We start from the raw sequence: 20,872 nt of genomic DNA on the forward strand, positions 1-20,872 counted from the left end.
ATTGCTGACCCCCAGTAGGGGCATTACCATTAGGGTTTTTTTTAGTTAACGGTTTTTAGTTTGGAGAAAAGGCAAGTAAGAGGTGAAATGACAGAAATATGTACGATTATGCATGGCCTGGAGAAAGTGGGTGGAACAAGTACAGCTGGAATGCAGATTTGCATTGTGCTGAAGTGGCTACTTAAGTGTCACCATCAGACACTACATTAATGTGGAAAAAATTGCCTTGGGTCAGGCAGCGTTTGGCCAGAGGGTCCAATTAATTTTATTAATTAATTTTATTAATTATTACATTAATTTTATTATCTAATTTTACGGATTGCAGTCTAGGCCCGCCCCCTAGTTGGGATTAGCTGTTGCATGTCCCAATCTGATAAGTGTTTTCACCACAAGCCCAAATAGTATGATAGGTACCTACCTGAAACTTGGTTTCCAATGTGGTGCGCCCTACTTAATTGACTGCAATATAAGCTTTTCAGCTTTGCCTTCATGGCAATACAGTAGTACCTCAGTTTAAGAACAGTCCTGTTTAAGAACGATTCGGTTTACAAACTCCGCAAAACTGGAAATTGTGTCCCAATTTGAGAACTTTACCTCGGTCTAAGAACAGAATCCGAACGGTGGAAGGGCACTGGCGGCGGGAGGTCTCATTAGGGAAAGCGTGCCTCTGTTTAAGAACGGTTTCGGTTTAAGAACGGACTTCCGAAACGGATTAAGTTTGTAAACCGAGGTGCCACTGTATTAGCATCACTTCTTCTATAATACTGGGAACCAGGTTTGTGCTGTTCCTGTTGTTGAATAACTACTTGAAGGTTTCAGTGTTGCTGCTGTGCTTTAAGATATTCCCAGCATTATGACTTGAAACCATAAGCTCAAAGTCACATAGTCTACAATGCCCACTGGAGAAATCAGAGACCCCAGGTGGAAGCTATTTTGAGAACACTTCCCCCTGTTACAAGATCACTAGCAATTGCAGAGGTTGATGGTAGGCAACTTTGGATGCTACAAATAAAGTGCATAACAGAATGAGCAAGTGACTTGCACTTCCTGTGTACAGTGGTACCTCAGGTTAAGTACCTAATTCGTTCCGGAGGTCCATTCTTAACCTGAAACTGTTCTTAACCTGAAGCACCACTTTAGCTAATGGGGACTCCTGCTGCCGCCGCGCCACCGGAGCACAATTTCTGTTCTCATCCTGAAGCAAAGTTCTTAACCTGAAGCACTATTTATGGGTTAGCGGAGTCTGTAACCTGAAGCGCATGTAACCTGAAGCGTATGTAACCTGAAGTGTATGTAGCCCGAGGTACCACTGTAATATAAAAGTCAGAAAATTCTCATGTCTCCTATGCAGTAAGATGCAAGAGTTCCAGCTCACTTACACCTTACATAAGCGCCACCAAAACAAAAACACAAAACTAGAGCGTCTTCTTTCTATGCTTGTTTGTAATGTCCTAATCCACTGTGTGCTATCTCCAAAATGAAACAAGTTCTACTCTTCTACAGCCCACATTAGCTAAATGATTATGTCAGCAGCTGGAAGGAAACAACTTTCCTGATCACTACCAGCTGGGAGGTTTGTCCCATTAATTTGTAAACACAGCAGGAAAAATCAATTCTGTCCCACCCACCCACACATTCAACAACAGAAGCCAGAACATTGAATTTTTTTCTCACCAAGATATGAGTGCAATGAAGCTACTTCTCGTTTTGACAGGGAAGTGACCGGAGGGTGGGGGGAGAGAACTCTGAAGTGACTGTAAGCCAGAAGAAACAAAAATTAGAGCTTAAAGGGTCTCAATGTTTTTCTAAAACACGTTACAAAATTGGACAAGCAGAGTCCTGAGGTTTGGGGCCTATATACGCTATCCAGAGGAGTTTCTCTCCAAGAAAGAGAAAAATCAAAACATCTGCTAGACATTGGTGGAAAACCAAAGTACAGTATTAATTGTCCACACCCCTGAAAGTTAGAGACAGGAATTAGCAGTATTTCATGGGTTGGCTAAACAGAGGAATTAAGGATTACCGAAAGTTACAAGCCCATCTGCAATAATAGAATGCCTACAATTTAGCTCACAGCCGGATTAACCACCAGGCAAAACTATTATATTAATATAATGTTGCTATGTGTTCAAAACACAAAGCTACCTAGTTTTTCTAAGTGGCCACTATGCTTTATAATATGCACTTAAGCACAGTACACAGGAAGTAGGTTGCTAAGTGCTACAGTGCGCGATAAAATTGAGGATCTGTATGTGTGATTTAAGATGCTCATTTTGAAGAATTAGCCTTGAACATAATGGCTCCCATTTACATGGGCCTAATCAGCTTCCTTCTTCCACCTGCTCTGCGTGCAAAATACTCGTGTGTTTAAACCTCTCGGTAATTGATGTCCATTTTCTCCACAGGATCTCAAGGTACAGTTTGAATGCAAGACAGACAGATGCACCCCTCACACACCCTCTGTCTGCATCGAAGAACCAAACCCCAAACAAAGCAATAGCTAAAGCCAACCTTTCCAAGAACATCCTGCGTTGCAACAACACTGAGCAAACTATTTCCCTTTGAAACTCCTAAAACATATGTGACACAACAAAATTGTTACAGAAATTGTAAGTTCTGTTTTGGCAAAGGGTACATATTTTACTTCCTTCAAGAAAAGAATATCCACCTCTTACTAATCCACAAAACTGTTAGCTGGTCATGTGAGGGGTAGTGCATATTATCAGTGATATGAGTGGTTTCAGTCTTCTTCCTGCATGAAGACAATGGCTGTGATCAAAACGATCATACCTTTGCTTAATAAGCAGAGATATAAATGAACTTGGTGGCTACACCGTCTGCAGCTTTGCTACACTCGTTGCAGGAGTTTGCAAAGAAACCAGGTATTGTTTCCCGTTTCATCTGAACACAGAAACTACAGATTTCCCCCCCTCCTTTTAAAAACTTGCCTCCTATGTTGTGATTGCACAGTGCTGACACACACACACAATTGAGGGGTGGGAAGAAACTTAAGATGTCAAGCTGCATAATATCTAGTGGACCAGCTATCCAGAAAAACAAGTTGGCTAGGAACCAAACAAAATGATTTCACGATCACTAGCAAATCCTGATACCACATCATTTCCTTGTTCAAATTATAGGCTGCCTCTAGCTCTTTCTAAACAAAACAGAAATCCTCTTATTTATTTTTTTGTTTAACCGTGCATTTTAGCTAGGCTCAACTTTGCAAAACAGAAACATATCTAAGGTTGGGGGGGCACATACAACACTTTTGATTAAATGTTAATAACTTATCTTAAGAGGAGCTCAGGCAAACCTACAGGGTTCTCCTTCAAGATCTCAGCTGAAACTCATCAGTCATTTGTTTCAATGGTGCTTGTGCTGGCAAACATCCAAGTAAATTGTGCCTTTAGATGAAGGTGGAATTTGATACGGGGAAGAATACAAATTTTCTTTCAGGCTCCACAGACTTATTTTTAGCAAACTAACAAGCCGTATGTAAACGTTACCACTTTCCTCTTGAGGCAGCACTTCCCTCATGTCATTTATAGGAGTGGTTCAACTGGACAAAAAAGTTCACTGGCTAAATACTTTCCATTGATGATCATCTAACCGCTGGCAGGGTCCTTCCAGCTAGTGAAAAATCCTCACACATTTGGCTATTTCAGAGCACTCCCTCGCTAGCCAATGCTTATTGCGCTTCTGGGAAGCATTGAAGGAAGAGGGGAGGAGAGGAGAGGGTGTAATTAGCTTCACTTGTAAAATGTTTGCCATAGTTGTAATGCTGACTGATGGGAAGCCTATGGGGGGAGCCTAATAGATTTCAGGACATTGTTCCTTGCAGATAATAAAGTGTGTGTGTTTCAGGGTGGAGAAATTGGTAAGTGGATACTACTTCCCACCACAAGCCCATATGGATGTAATCAAGCGCAAGGGTGGCAGCTGGGGCCAATAACAGTCACCTGCAGTTGAGGGACACGAGGGGCTTGGGGATCGGTTTTTAATGCTAATTTCCCCTCCAAAACAATGAGCTAGAAAGAGCAAAGTAACAGATGAGATGGGTTGAATAGAGACCGGCTGGAACAATAGCTGCACCTGGTGTTAGGAGCAGAGGAACAGAGCTGGCACGCGTCAACAGCACAGGGCACATCTGTTACCCTCACAAAGTAGCCCATCCCCCTCCTTCTCCACCAGCCTGCGAAAGCCATATGAGGCCTTTAAATATTCACAGCTTGCCGTACAAGCAACAAGTTTGAGTTCTTTCAAAGGCTCCAGTGGTCCCTTCTCTGTCTAGCCTACCAGAGTGCGCCGAATGACAGAAGGCGATCACAATTCACCTCACAGAACAGGGCAAAGAGACCCATTGAAAAAGTGAGAGAAAGTCAAATTAAGTTAAATGGAAAGTCTGCGAATCAAGTTGCTTCCATGGTATACAGGGTGCGTGGGGTTTTTTCCAGGATCTCACAGGTTTTGTCTCTCCACCCCACCCCACACAAATCTGTGCCATTAGCCAAGCAACAGAGTGACATAGCAGAACTCTGCCCAATATGTGCCATTTCTAAAAGACTCGCTTCATATTTGGGAAGACAATCACCTACTGAGCTATCGTTAACTTGCAAAAGGACTTGGAAGCGCAACTGGACTGAATATAAAAGAACGTGTTAAGCTTCATGCTGCAAATATGCCACTGGGAGCAAGAGCCTTTAGTGAGGAAATGTACATAGCAAGGGAAAGTCCACAAAAGGTCCCTTCAGAAACTTCTTTCCTGGTAGGTCTATGCTACAGTCAGGAGGCTATGAGATCTTGGGAGCATACTATCGTTAAAAGCAGAAGTGGGAATGTTTCAAGATTCAGCTCAGAAACCCACACCCATAGCCTATATTTAAATCCACTTCATCTCAGAATAGCAGAAAACTTGTTCTGTGGACAGACCATCAAAGCTTTATCCAATTCCCTCTCACACAGTACAGAGATTCGAGAGGGCGAAGTCACTGCCACATCTAGCCCTTGAGAAACATGAAATATGTTAATATTTAACTTGTGGTAAAGTTAAAATATTTGGAGTGACTGAGAAAAAACTAGTTCCTAGCAGTTCCTTTTATCTTGTTGCCTTTTATTCAACTTCTAGGGTGCCTGAATCAGTACAGTTGGCTAAGTCATTTTTTCCAATTTAGTCTCAAAAGTAGTTTCTGAATGGATCATACCTTCCATTGCTGAAAGAGTGAAAAATGTAGCTGCCCAGAATGGCCCAGAAAGGTGATCCAGTCAAAAGAAACCACCTTCCTTATCCAAGGACAGCCTTCCCCACCCTGATGCTCTCTAGAAGTTTTGAACCACAACCCACATCTGGGTTGTTGTAGGCCAAACATCTAGAGGGTACCAAATTAGTGAAGGCGGGTGGTGCTGTGGGTAAAACCTCAGCGCCTAGGACCTGCCGATCGCATGGTCGGCGGTTCGAATCCCCGCGGCGGGGTGCGCTCCCGCCGTTCAGTCCCAGCGCCTGCCAACCTAGCAGTTCGAAAGCACCTCCGGGTGCAAGTAGATAAATAGGGACCACTTACCAGCGGGCAGGTAAACGGCGTTCCGTGTGCTGCGCTGGCTCACCAGATGCAGCTTGTCACGCTGGCCACGTGACCCGGAAGTGTCTGTGGACAGCGCTGGCTCCCGGCCTATAGAGTGAGATGAGCGCACAACCCTAGAGTCTGGCAAGACTGGCCCGTACGGGCAGGGGTACCTTTACCTTTACCATATACAAATTGAAATTTAGCATGAAGCAATGTATTTCAATCAGCACATCTTAGAAGCTGCCATTGCCCTCCATCAAAATTACACCTGGATTTATTTATTTTAACATTAAAATTTCAGATCCAGGGAGGGCACTCTTTAAGCTTGATTTCAAGTACAGAAGTACCCCAAACTGGCACAGCCCCTTTCTAATGAACACAACCAGAAGCTATACCACCTTATAAAAGAAATAGTGCTAATATTTCTGTAGGATGTGCTTAATATGATTGCACTTGCAAGAAATGAATTAGCATTGGATTCAAATTATTGAGTACCAACATCAACATTTTTAGGCAACTGGGGTAGTATTCAATACTACTCAGAGTAGACCCATTGAAGTTAATGAGCATGACTAACTTAGGTTCATTATTTTCAATGGGTCTACTCTGCATAGGATTTAGCTGAATACCACCCTAAGTCATCAGGAAGTTGGAAACTTTACAATTACTGGGCTGTGTAATTTCAAAATTTTGTTTGACAGCTTTAACTGTATCCATTCAGAATTCAACCAATTTCTCCATATTTAACCTCTCATCCCCACCCCCACCCCGCAAGCAGGTGGCAAAATATCTGCAAACCAACAGACATGGCACTTCTTGCATTTACAGCAGATTCACACCAATGCAAACTTGAAATAGGCTACAAACAACTTGAAAATGAATAGGAACAAAATTCAACTTTGAGTCTTTTGATATTCAACTGTACAGAGCTAATAGCATACAATAATATGGTGTTTATGATCAGTGGACTTTGGGTTACTAATGATATTTGTCAAACAATTAGATCTGCAGAGGGAAAGGGGGCATGAGAACAACAAAAGCCACATTGGTAAGTTCTTTACAATGAGAAGTATTCATGCTGCAGCCTTTACAGTAAAGAAAATACTCAGGTCTCTTTGTTGAACTGCATTCTCTCAATTGAGCAACAGTTCTTGGCTTACTTTAATCAAGGGATGGGGAACACTTTTCAGCTTGAAGAACACACTTCCTTCTGCACAACCTTCTGGGGGCGGTATGCCACTGGTTAGCGGGGTCAGAGGCAAAAGTGCGGAGAGAAATGAATGTGAATATTATGCGAGTTTTGATACACCCTCACGCATCCAAGCAACCATGAAGTCTTATCAGAGTTCATAGATACATTCCCGCCATGCAAAAACACCAAGAAGGGTAAAAGCAGGGTCAATGAGAGATGTGGCCTAGAGAGACCAGAAGGACCACATCTCTCTTCTTATGTTATTCAAAACAGAGTTTGAGGTCTTTCTTCTCTGAAGTCTAGCCTTTCAAGTTACGGAAATTCTTCTCAAAGCTATTGAGAAGCTCTCTATCAATAGCTTGAGTGTCTGGAATTCTAAAAGTAGCTTTATGCTTTTAGCGTAAGAATGAGACCCCCAGTCCTATGGTCAAAAACTTACTGAAGGACCTCACCTCAAGTATTCATATCTGAAGATACTGATAAATATCTATGGGTAGACCAACATGCTTCAGTCAAATGGCTTTCTACAGGGACTTTCTAGTAAATTACATTCATCCAACCAACCCCTAACTCTCATTGTAGCTCCTAAAGATGACACACTTATCAAACTCCTGGTGCTAGATTAGGAATAGTACACCACACACAGAGACACTCACAATAAACTACTGCTGGTTTCTCTATATAGCCTCACACTTCCAAGGAGCTCATTAGCAACACTGACCACTGCATGAGCCTTTGAGGAAATCAAGCTAGACACACAAGACATTTTATGTCATGAAGCAACACCAACTATGTTTTTTGTATGTGCATTACTGATGAGGAAAAAAGCAACACTGCCTACTTCTGTAAACTATTTCTTAGCAGCACACTAACATAAATTGAAAGAAAGGACCAAAAATGAGGTGGGAGCAAAGGGTAAGCTCACAGTTGCAGTCATTGCTTTCAGCTCTGAATAACCACAACTAAGCAGAAGAGAAAGCTTGCTCAAGTCCCTATGTTTTCAGGTTTAGGAAAGCAAATGTTGTTTGGGATGCGAGCATAGGCATTGTTATAATGCAGTATGTCAGACTGGGGGATTTGGCTGTTAGCAGTGAACACATGCATAGTACTATTTATCACTTTGCTAAAAAGGGAAGCCCCACCATTTTGCATGAACCAAACAAAAGCAAGTGGGAATTAGGGAATAAACCTGCCTTGGTCTAGGTGTCCCAAAGGACGAATGCACATCTTTAAACCTTTCCAGTCTGATCTCTTAAGTAACTGGGTGAAGCATTTAATGGAAACACAGAAAAATAAAAATGATAGTGGGTCAACAGTTTGAATCCTGTACACAAAAAAAGAAAACAATAATTTGGGGCAAACAATGATTTGGCACTTCCTGGGTGCGCAAAACAGAATCCAAGGTCCTGTAGCGACCCATTACACACAAATATACCTTGACAATGAAGACTTTTATAATGAGTGCACACTGCTGCACCATAAACTGCACCAAAGAGTTAAACACCGGCAGCATTAACTGCTGCTTTTTCCAGGAGAGGGAGCATGTTAAGTGTACGCAAGCCTGACAGGAATGCAAACAGAACAATATGCGTTTAAAAAAAAAACAGCATTAAAAATTATTTGAAATGAAAACTGGAATTCACTGCTTGAGTTTATCCCATTACTGCATGACTGTCATTTTTATGCAAATATTAAAAAAAAAAAATTATTGTAGTGTAAAGTCTATGGCATCATATATATTTATTTTAAAAAAAAAACATCCCATTACACTATGAATTACTGAAAGCTAGCATCCTTCCTAAGAAATAATGTTTCCTCATGGCAAAAGAAAGATACGGCATTTGCACTGCTATTTCTCTCAGCTACGAAAATCCATGTAGCAAACCTGCTCATCTAATGAAGTTTTGACACAGCAGAGGCACTGCAGTCAAACTGAGGGTTGGTTAGGGAGCGGGGAGGGAGCTGTAGCAAAGTACTGCATCTGTTAACATTTTCTCTTGCATGCACACACACAGAGGCACCAACCTAATGAATAAAATTGTGCTTCTGGTGCAATTTAGGCCACAAAACAGCTTTTAAAAAAAAAAAAATCCCAGTAAAACTGACATCAGAACAGCCTTCTTTAAGATGAGTATTATTTAGAGGAGCTCACTTACCGTATGCACCCAAAGGCCAAACAACAACAACAACCAGGCTGCTGCCCAAAAGACACCCGATTTCTTTAAAATATAAATAAAAATGGGTCTTCTTTTGCAGCTCCTAATCTTCAAGCGGAGTCTGTGACAAACCTTCCTTCTCTTTTCATTAGCTGGACATGTGTCAGCTTCCTCACATCTGCGATTTCTCACTGACTGGAGCCGCCTGTCTGATTCCAGAGAAACACAGATGGATCCCAGATGGGAAGGTCCTGCCAAACAGACCAGCTCTTTACCTTGCCAGAATACCCAGATATGCGCTCTCTCGCTCTTGCTCTCACACACGTCTCTCTCTCTCTCTCTCTCTCTCTCTCTCTCTCTCTCTCTCTCTCTAGTCCCCCCCCCCGCCCGCCTCCCTGTCACTTGCTCTCTGTTACCAGGACTCTCTGCCAGCTGATGTCACTAAGTACACACCTACTGGTGGCTTTCACATTAAGTCTGACATTAATATGTTAAAGACTTGTAATTTGTTTATAGCCAAATCAGGGGGAGGGGGGAGACAGCGCCGTGCTAAAACTATCCAAGATCAACCCTGGTGAGTAACGGCAACGGCGATGGCACTGCATGTCCAGCGGGACTGACCATGTCAAAAGCCTCATCTTTATCCTCCTCCAGCTCTTCTTGCCTTTTATGAAACATGCACACTGGAGACTAATATACTATGTCATAAGCTTCCTTGGGACAAATGGACTGGTCATCTCAATGGGTAGCAAGAGAACACAAGGTTGTTGTTTTTGCTAAGTGGGGTCCAATGAATGCAAGGAGTAGGATTTACGCCACATTACTATGCAGAGCACAAACGAATACAAAAAGCCAATCAAGTAAATATGGATCCCCATCACTGCGCTTGTATGACCTGCACCCGGCAGAGGCCACTTGTGATTAATGGCCATGAAGTAGTGTAATCAAACATCTAGAGAGGGACAATACCTTTTAGCAGTGCAAAAGCCACTCCCAATCCCTACATTGTGCAAATTCCAATGTTAAAAAATTAAAAAGCCTTCCCCCTTAATTTTGCCAAAAATACCCTTTTCTGAATAAATCAGACCTTGCCTCCTTCTTTCATGCCCTAGTTAACTCTGCGCTTAATTATCATAATGCACTCTATGTGGGGCTGCTGCATAAAGTATTCTGAAACTTCCACTGGCACAGAATGCTGCCCACAGGTTGCTGCCCAGCCTTAAGTAATCAGAACATATTAATTTTACCCCCCTCAGGTGTTCCTTAAACAATCTGTGGGAAAGTATGACAGCACAGTGGGAAAGTATGACTTTCCAAGTGGGAATATATAAAGGAAGATTATAAGTGTGAGTCCTTACAGTCCTCCCCACACATCAAGAAATCTGCATTAATCACAGTTCCCCATCATTCAACTGAATGTGTTTAGTATAGGTGGGGTACAAAGGGGGCTTCTAACTTGGGCAATTATTTCAGGAATCTGACAAAATAGGCCCTGTCTGTTGAAAGCTTATGCCATCATCTTATGCTAAATCTCTAAAGCTACCACAAGACTTGTTGCTGTTGTTGCCGTTGTAGTAATATAGACCAATCTGGTTATCATCCAAACCTCTCACCGGACTACTGAAGTGTTCATCAAAAGCTTCATCTTAACTTTCAGTTTTGATTTATTTATTTTTAAACTGAACTTGGAGAAATTGTTTGATAAATTAGCACATTAATTTTCTGAAGCTTTCCAACAGCATGTAAAACTTCCCTATAAAGTGTCTCTCCTATCTTGGCCACAGATTGGTCTGCAACAATACAAAATGTGGCATGTGTTAGCAATTAGAAAGCAGCAGCGCGGGGGGGGGGGGGGAGAGAGAGAGAGAGAGAGAATGATAGGTTTCTGATGTTACAGGAGTGCTAAACTAGATCTCGAATCCCCAACACAGGAAGTGCATGTTTATAAGGTAAGAATTCTCACAAGATGGAAGAAATGATCAAAGGAGGGGGGAAGCCAGTAAGAAGTCACATGGTTTTTTAAGTTATGCAAGTGTGCTTCAGATGGCAGCCTCAGAAAAACCTTCAATTAATTGCCTAGTACATATTGCTGTGGTTCTTGAACTGTTGCAGAAAATGTGTCATGAATGAGAATGATTTGGCCTCCATATTTTTAAAGATGTATGCCAATGCTTAAAAAGTAGGTGTTTAAAATTCCCAGAGTCAAAATCATTCTACTGGGTGCTGAAGAGATTTCCAAAAGCTAAACCAGAGTGCTTAAAAACCCTGTGGACAAGCAGGAAGTGAAAAACTCCCAACAAGGTAGCAATATCCCCAAGTTCTCCAGATTTCTAGAGATCCCAATATACATGGCATGGGGCTGAAATCCTACATTCTGTTATCTGCATTCACACACCAGTGTAATCAATGAGGCTTCATAGGAGACATGGGCACTAGCACTCACAGGCCTTTTTTAAAAAGATCTTGGATCAGAGAAATAGTTTTCCCTGATAAATTACTTTCAGTGCTGTTAAGAATACTGTGTGAGAAAAATAATTAAGAGCATATTCTAAGTCAAAAAGCAGACATTAGTTATAGCTGTTGTGAACTGCATGTGAATATTTAATACATTTTTTTCAGGAAAATTGCTCATACAATAATAATAATAATAATAATAATAATAATAATAATAATAATAATAATTTTTATTTATATCCCGCCCTCCCCAGCCAAAGCCGGGCTCAGGGCGGCTAACAACAATCAAATAAGCAATCAAATAATAACACATTCTAAAAATATTTCAAGAATATTCAAGAATAAAGATGCACTCTTTTTCTGACACGAGTATTATATTCTTACACATATATGAAAAAATATGAAGCTGCAACACACTAATAATCTATTGGTTGGATTATTCAAGCAAACTGGGAGTTGCGGTATATTGCTCCTTATTAAATAGCTTAAGTAGCTACCCCCATCCAACAGTTGCTTCCATCAACACACAGCTGTAATAAAGCACTTGCATCTGTTGAATTTCTGCCTGTCAGGCAGCTTTTGAGGGTTCATGAGCAATGTTCATGTGCCCGTAAAAATGTGATGGGCTCGTCTCCTTCATGATAGCTGATTCTTTGGGCTGCTTCACATACTCCTTTTTTCAAACGAACCTATAAATTACTAGACGTTTTAATTTGAGCACACACATGAACACTGGCAAATACATGCGTCTTCCAGGTACACTCATAGTGCAGCTGGTAGCGGCCACAGCTCCAAGTTGTGAAGGTGGCATACCTGAGTAACATCTGAAACAGCCTTCAGAAACAATTATGTGAGTTTACCCTTCCCTTCAAGGATTCACACTTACTTGATTACCACAGGCTCTTTTAGTGAATAAATGTCCTTAGTGTGTGGCAAGAATGGGGAGCCTGTGGCTCCTTCAGATGTTGTTGGACTATAATTCCTATAAGCCCTGGGCACATGCCTTGCTTGTTGGGACTGATGGGGGTTGGAGTCCAGCAGTTTTCTGGAGCGCTGGTGTATGGCATTGCTTAGTTGCACTAGCATCAATGTTCCTCATCTATAAAATAGTAATTGTTACTTGGTAGGTTACCTGTGATCACATCTTTATGTTCTTCTGGTGCCCTTTTAGGTCTGATGTTAAGATTTCTGCAGCAACTCAGAAATGAATTTGTACTTGTTATAGCAAGGTTTCCCCAATTTATGGTCTACAAGGTACAGGAATCCATTGTAATCAGCTCTTCCTCCCCTCTCCAGCTGCCATTTTTGGTACCAGTTCCAATTGGCTGATCCGAGAGTTCTAGTTTGAAAAACAAAAGGTAGATCCTACAAGCTTGAGGTTGGTCCGATTCAGTCCTAAACGGTTATCCTCATCAGCAAACCTCCCACAGAGGAAACAGATTTTGGGCATTCGGCATATGAACTTTCTAACACAGCAAGCTTTTGACAGGGAAAAAAACGAGGCAGCAAACCAACTTGGAGGAGGAGCAGCCAATGCCAGGATTTTGCAACCCAGACAGCAACAGCTCAGTGGAAAGAAATAATACTGCCTGCGATGACCGGGAAAATGCTTTGAAGCTGCTTTATTTTCTTCATGCAAGAAATTTCCATGCAACAAGCTAGGAAAACCACAGTTTTGAGCACAGAAGACTATTCATATCTGCATCCTTGATGTGGTTTCCGAGTTTTAAGCCAGAATTTCTGTACCTATCACAGGCCATTTCCACAATTTCCACAGAAGTTGAACTTGTGCTGACTTTTGTTAACTGTGATGTTGTCATACAACCCTTCCCCTTTTGTTGCTAGCTTTTACCCTGGAAAGAGGTCTCTAACTATTAGCATTTATCAAAATGCTGCCCCTGGCATGGAGATTATTTAGGAATGCAATAGCAAACACTCATTGGACCTCTTCCCAGCACTTTGCCTAGCATGGGCTTGTCCTTTGCCCTCCCATGCTATAAACAGGCTGTGGGGTCTACAGGATTTTCCATATCATGAGATAAATGGTACCCACTTCCTTCCACCCCTCCCTGCCGCATCTCCCTCTCACTCTTTTTTAAAGCTAAAGCATAAGATGATCTAGTGCAGAGGCAACATTGGTGTACCATTGATGTACTTACAGCATTTATTAGGATCCATACCACTAAAGTAGGGAAGTGATAGAGACCACCTTCCTGCCTGATGAGCTTTAAATACACCTTTATTGCCCTCTTTCTTTGGAATGCAAGAATCATTAGTCCTCTTCGGGCAAACACAATGGGGCAAGCATGCAAAGCCCATTTCCAGAGACGCTGGCCAATCTAGTTGCACTTCAGACCTTCCTGTGTTGAGAGAGGGGGTATGAAGGAGAGTTTTAAGAGCACTGGGTAAACATGTTTAGAAGCCTCATTGTGATATTGAAACCCTGCAAACACAGGAAGGTCTGGTGTAAGGTCATGTAAGGGATAGCTTCTCCTCACTTTCTGCACACAAATAGAAAACACTGCCCACAAATGGTTCCCTGTGAAAGACCAGAAGTATTTTCTGCCTGGGGAAATAACTTCTATTCAGTCCGAATGCATCAGATCAGAAGACCTGTACAGGTATAATTACTCAGTATGCATGAGTCAGCGTGCTATTAATATGTTAATACCAGCACAGCAGCAGTTAAGAGGAAAAAAGGCTGCAATCCTATGCAATTACTGGAGAGTATATCCTAACTTCAAGTGAGCATGCAATGAAATCCATGCCCCATTGATTTTAACGGACTCAGACAGTGTGCAATGTAACTGAATACTCTCAACACTTTTACAACAAGCTGCTGTCAGACTGTTTCTTAAGCGATCTGATTTAGGGATGCAGGGTCAATTTTGCTGTGGTAAGATAGCCACTCCTCTCCTCATAGCATAAGCTCAAGTAGGTCTCTCCTTTAGAACTTTTGCGAGTATTTAAACAACATAAATCAAATGCTGAGGGGGCATTTTTACACTTCTGACCCTGATCCTACACAAACTGACCTCTTCAAAAAGACTCGTGCTCTGTGTAATAGCTGGGACCATCTTGCAGTAAGAGTTCTACAAATAAAGCACGTGTGTTCAGAAAGCAATTTCACTGCTTCTGAACAAAACTCCTGAATTGCCACCCCACTCTACATTTCAGTTAAGATTTGGTAGGGCTACTGTTATAAGAATTTTAAGGTCATATATTAAAAAATTAAATGTTCATAACTGTATATATAAACCACATGTCTGAAACCCCACAGATTAGGTCCTGAACAAATTGACCTCAAATATTTCTCTGCAAGGTCAAAGTGGGAAACCTCCCCATTGTCTCTTTCCTTACAAATCCTGTCTTAAGGGAACAGTCAAGATATGAACAGAGTGCGAGCCTCTGACCTGTGACCTAGATTCAGGAATTAAGTACAGTGGTACCTCGGGTTAAGTACTTAATTCGTTCCGGAGGTCCGTACTTAACCTGAAACTGTTCTTAACCTGAAGCCCCACTTTAGCTAATGGGGCCTCCTGCTGCCGCTGCGCCGCCAGAACACGATTTCTGTTCTCATCCTGAAGCAAAGTTCTTAACCTGAAGCACTATTTCTGGGTTAGCGGAGTGTGTAACCTGAAGCGTATGTAACCCGAGGTACCACTGTAGTTATATTAACAAGAGTGGCCAAAAATCCAGATAATGCAATCAGGTAACCTGCCAGACAGGAGATAAACAACACACTCAGATTTCTGTTGTAGACCACCTTTTTGTGATGTGGGTATGATGTATCTGGGGGGTGGTCTTGGGCTACACCCCTTCTGTGATGTATGATGGTTCTGGGGGTGGTCTTGGACTCCAGGGTGGGCAATTTATATAAGGGCTTGCACGCATGGCTCTGGGTCCTCCTCCTCTCTCCTGCATGTGGGGGAGCACCCTGCTGCAACAGTTAATAAAGATCAGGCTCACTAGCTGCTTTGCTTCTCAATATTCTCTGGTTGGTCTCTGCTATTTTCTCCTACCGATAGAGAACCTACAAAAGGACTCTATATGGGCTCTTGGGTACCCCATAAGGGAAAAGGAGCAGGTTTTTTTTACTTATATCAGCTATCGAAGGCCAAATAAGGTCTAATGAATAAATGCCAACTGACCCCTCTCGCTGCAATCAGAACTGTGAAATGGGAATAAAATAATAATAATAGAGAAGAACAAAGTGCTCCCCTTGAAAGAAGCAGTTTGGAACCCTATTCTAGAATCTGACTGCCTCCAACATGTCTGTCTCACACCTCCAGGCATTGGTTCAACATTTGAACAGTTTTAATTTGGAAATGGTCTGTCATACTGCTTAGGATATTGGATACCATCAATTAAACTGGGATCAGTTTACACTTGAAGTTTCAGCAAACAAATTAATTACTCTCAAACCTCGATACTGCCAGAGAATCGTGTCAGCTGCAGGGTATGAGGGAAGAAAGCAGCCACCTCCTGAACTATTACTTGAAAAGGAGAAATATTAAAAATTGCAACCTGAATTAGATATTTATGTTCTACTCTTCTGTCCAATAAGGATCCCCAAGGAAAAAAAATATTGTCACCAATTAAAAAATAAATAAGCCAGCCAACAATACAACAGCAGAAAAAGCAAAAACAAAAAAACTGATGACCTGTAAAACTAACCACACAATAAATAAATACAGTATTGGGTTGTATCCAACTAAGTTTTACTCAGAGTAAACCGACTGAAATTGATGGACCTATCTTGTCACGCGCAACAATTACAAGTCTACGCCAAACATGGCTGAAACTGAATATAAATCACTGATCCTAAACATCCTCTGAAATAGCAGTAATGTCTAAAACTTAGCACAGAGGGAACCAAATGGCTCCACAAAGGGAGGCTTTGCAGAGCCTAGGTGCCCCTATCAAAAAGGCTTCAACTTCCAAGGACATTTACTCTATTTCAGATAATCCAAGGGAGATAAAATAGGGCCTCTTTTGATGAGCTCACAGCAAGAAAGTTCATTTCATCAGACCTGTATGCATATTCATGTAGATATATGAATAACCTATCTTCTACAACCCTTTTCAGTGTAAGCTTAAAACACTCTTCATTTAGGCAACCTTATATTTTGCTGCCAAACTTTATTTAGACAACATGCAAACACTGACATATTTTGCCCTTTTCTGCTGTTACTTTTAGTTATGTATAAATCTTTTTAACTACGATGATAGAATCGTAATTTATAAATATCTTGTAAACTGTTGAGAGGTTTTGCTACAATGAAGTGGTGTGTAAATTTTGTTAAACAAACAAAAATAACAGGGAAATGTAATATTAGAGTTTTGTTTAACTATGGTAAGTTCCAAACTTCAGTCCCACCTGTGCCTAAATGGGGGGGGGGGGGAGTGATCAGACGAACAGCTTAAGACCTTACTTGGGAGAGGATGTTAGTAGTGAGAAAGATGCTTCTGAGGTTAATTACTCCAATGCAGCAATTTGTTATGCATGACAATAGGGAGTTCATACCTTTGTGGAACTACAAAACAAGGCAACAAAAAGTCTTTGGCTGAATAGCTGTCTGAACAAGATAGGAGAGGAGTGAAGAATCAGATGTTGGTGGCACTACAACCCCTCTGAACTCTCACCACTGGACTCCTAGAATTAGAGTCCAATGACAACTGGAGGGCTTGAAGTAGGTGTTTCTAATGTACGAATTATAAAATTCTAGTTTCAAGCTGCCTTCACTACTAGCAACACAAAAACCTTGTTGCGAATCTTCAGATTTTTAGCTTTAAACCTAAATACATTTTTCACACACATTAAAAATAACACCTAAGGTTCCCTTACATTATTTTTGAGGTGTGCAGATGGTCTTCACGTGAGCTGTAATGCAGAAGAGAATCAGAATGTGTACTGGTACAAATAAGTAAACGTGCTTAGTCCTTACTGTTTTGGCTCCAGGAGACCTACAAATTTATTGCGGCATAAGCTTTTGTGGACTACAGTGGTACCTTGGGTTACAAACACCTCGGGTTACAGAATCCGCTAACCCGGAAGTAGTACCTCGGGTTAAGAACTTTATCTCAGGATGAGAACAGAAATCGTGCGGCAGTGGCGTGGTGGCAGCGGGATGCCCCATTAGCTAAAGTGGTACCTCAGGTTAAGAACGGACCTCCAGAACAAATGAAGTTCATAACCAGAGGTACCACTGTATAATCAACTTCATCGGAGGCATGAAGTGTTATCTGGTGGGCAGGCACACATATGCATGGTTGTGGGGAGGTGGGAATGATAGATAGAAAAAGTCCAGAGAAAATGAAATAAGGAAAGTAAAGATAAAGGTAGCTCTCTCTTCTCCCTCCACCACTAGGAAAAACAACCCAACTTGTGTATTCAGGGTAACGCCTCATGCATGCAGTGCTGTTCAAGAAAGCTTACTACACCATAATGAATTTGCTAATTTCTAAGGTGCCAGAAGACTGCTGTCGAATTACATCTTGATCAGTGCTTTTGTTAAGCAGATCCTGTATTTATATTTAAACAAAAACCAACTTAGGATGCAACCCTATACTGACTTACCCAGGATGAAGCCCCATTGAATTTTAAAGGGCTTTAAGTACAGGATTAAACTGTTATGCTATGAGTGTGTTAGTATCGGTTTTAAGGGGCTCTTCCAACCATTTACATAGTGATCCTATTGCAGCCAATACTGTATTATTCAAACAAACAAAAATTAATTTGCAAGTTCAATACTGGAATGCTTCCCTCTCATCCTCTCACTGATCCCAACCTCCCAATTTGTATAGTATCTCCAAATATAAGTGTGCATATATATATAGAGAGAGAGAGAATGAATATGGCCAGGGGAGGAAAAAAGACAGACCTTTTTGTGCCTGGCCTGGCATTCCAAGCTCTCCACTCGTGGCTCCATGAAGTCTGATTCAGCAACAGTGCTGGGAGCTATTAGTTTACGAAGGACCAGCACGCCCACCCAAGCGCAGAGGACTGCGAGGGGCTCCTCTTACACCACCACCATGTGCCTTTCATTCTGCCTTAGAGGAGGCCTGAAAGGTTGTGGTTTTCACTTAAGACAGGAAACCAATCAAAAGCCAGAATGGCCAGGGGAGAAGGGAGCAGAGGTCAAAAGGAGAATTACAGGATCTCTTCCAGACTGCGTGGCTGGCACAGGAGATATTAATTAATGTGCAATTTATTGGGAGGTTTTGGCACCATCACCATCCATTAGCTTAGTTCAATGTAAACTAATGTGCATTTCGTCCTTCCTTCTTTGCCCTTATTCCACCTCTCCCTTCTGTTTATAGATCTGGGGAACAGCCACTCTTGTCTGCAGTCTCGCTTTTCCTCTGCAGCCATTCTCTTTCCTTTCTCCATAGGAAGTAGGTGTCAGTAACTGCATGTTGACCTTCCTTACTCCATCCTGTTCCAATAACTCTTTCAATCTTTTGCTCATATATATATTTATTTTAAATATATATATATATGAATGAATGAATGTTATCTGTTGACAGAACACAACAGTTCTGTTGCAGCAGTGATGCAGATACCTGCAAAACAAACTACAGTACTTCTATATTTTTAAAACAAACAGCAGGTCTAAATACATATCAAACAAACTAGAAACTAGCATTTCTAGCACAAAACAACTTTCAAATGACAAGCCTCTATGGCATGTAAAATGTACAGGTAAGGCAACCATACAATATAACCACAACTCAGACCCATGGCAACTTGAAGATCATTTGTGACCCAGGCAACTTTGTGGCAGTATTTCCTATATAGCCTTTTTTTAAAAAGTGCTCCTGCACCTTCTCTCACCTTCGGTGTTTACAGCAGCATTTCCTTATTCATACCAGCCTTTTAATCATATTGGGTTAGCTGCTTTTGAGAGACAGGTTGACTTAATCAATGCTATTTCTATTTATTTCCACAAACTTATATCCTTCCTATCCTCCCAATGGGAACACAGGCCACCTAACGATGCAAATTACAAAAACAATCAAATCCACTTCTTTGCAAAGTAATCATAACAAGCAGCAGAATGAGCATGGGGAAATTGTGCAGCCCAAAGTCATGGCAGAATAAGAAGTGTTTACAGTAAGTTTAAAAACAAATGATGTGGGGACAACCAAAGGAAAAAAATGGGAGAGTTCCATATCTGGTGGCCGGTACCAAAAATGCCCTTTCGCATGCCACCACCCAGGTATCTCATAGGCAACCAGTGCAAAAATTGGAGTATCAGGGTAATATGATCCACACCTTGCTGCCTCTGATAACAACCAGGCAATGGCACTCTGCACGAGTTCCTGAGCCTGAGAAGCTCCTTGGCTGGGTCAAGATGGGAGCACAAGTGGCACAAGTCTCACTCTGAACACTGGTAAGAACATACAATCGTTCCTACCATGTGGCAGTGGAGGCTGTGAAAAAGACTTGTCTTGCAGCTCACATAGCATCCTCTACTAGCCAGCCATCTGATGGTCTGCAGATTACTGGAGCATGTGAAGACCCATTGTGACCAACAGGCTTATGCACTTTTGAGGATAAAGTTGCTTGACTTCCGAGCGATTTTGCACTCATGGCATGCAATTTCACTGCCTATTTCAAGTAAACATTTCCTCAGTCTTTTACAAAAGTGTGCAAGGCCCACACTGCTCTCTGACAGCACAAAACGGAGCATAGCACAGTCTAGCACTGCGACGCCTCAGATAGCACCAGTAATACAGTTGGAGCGTTCTGCCTCAAGGAGCCCAAGGAGTGCCCAGCCTGAGCAGCCTAATCATCCCTGGTATCACTGCAGAGACTGCCAAGTAGGGGGACCAACTGTGGCAGGGACACCTGTCCGATAGGAAATAGACTAAAACCAGCCATTCATTTCACACAGGCCAGTAAACAGCTGTCAGATGGTAATAACTTCATCAATGCCAACCTGGGCTGCAGCTGATCCAGTGACCTCCAAGTGAAAGGCTCCATATGCCATTCCTAATCTCCTATAAGCCATTTAGCGTTTGCAAATAATTAGTCACACTTTTTTCCCATTTCTTGTCAAAAATGCAGTTTAAATACAGCTGGGGGGGAGGAATTAGTCGATCAATTGCAACAACTTATCAATTGATTCATTAATGCATTACAGCGGCAGAGGCACTAATTAAAAAGCATTGTACCCTAAAGGGAGCCATATCTACAACAGTGCTCTGTAGAAAGGGAAGCAGGGGCATGAACACTGCTGGCATTGCCATTAACAAGCTTGATGCATGTCTCTTCCTTTCTCCAAAGCTAAGCAACTGGGATGCTTAACATCTGGGCCAGAAAACACAACTGGCAAGAGGAGACAGGTTTCTAGCATCTTTTTTTAAATCCTGTTTTTACTTTATTGATTTCATTTTATTACTTACCAAGGCAGTTGTTTCTGTTCAATGTTGGGGGTTTTTTTGGTCATATATCACCTTCTTTTCAAGAGCATGGGGGAAAGAATCTGAAGAAATTCCTG

The 20,872-nt window shown here is 41.7% G+C and overlaps 1 protein-coding gene across 7 annotated transcripts in view; it reads right to left on the reverse strand.

The window, feature by feature from the left end:
* CBFA2T2 (CBFA2/RUNX1 partner transcriptional co-repressor 2) overlaps positions 1–20,872 on the reverse strand; it is a 66,738-nt gene that overhangs the window by 34,183 nt on the left and 11,683 nt on the right. For 2 of the 7 annotated variants that reach the window (XM_083508089.1, XM_083508087.1), the window contains exon 1: positions 12,499–12,700. The exons of 4 other annotated variants lie outside the window; for them this stretch is intronic. The gene's annotated coding sequence lies outside the window, so the exon portion shown is untranslated. Of the gene's footprint in view, positions 1–8,912; positions 9,202–12,498; positions 12,701–20,872 lie in introns of those variants that run through there. One more of the 7 variants, XM_083508086.1, reaches the window with a different exon arrangement.

The sequence above is a fragment of the Podarcis liolepis genome, assembly GCF_965112155.1.
Source record: "Podarcis liolepis genome assembly, chromosome: 6".
Taxonomy (NCBI): Eukaryota; Metazoa; Chordata; class Lepidosauria; order Squamata; family Lacertidae; genus Podarcis; species Podarcis liolepis.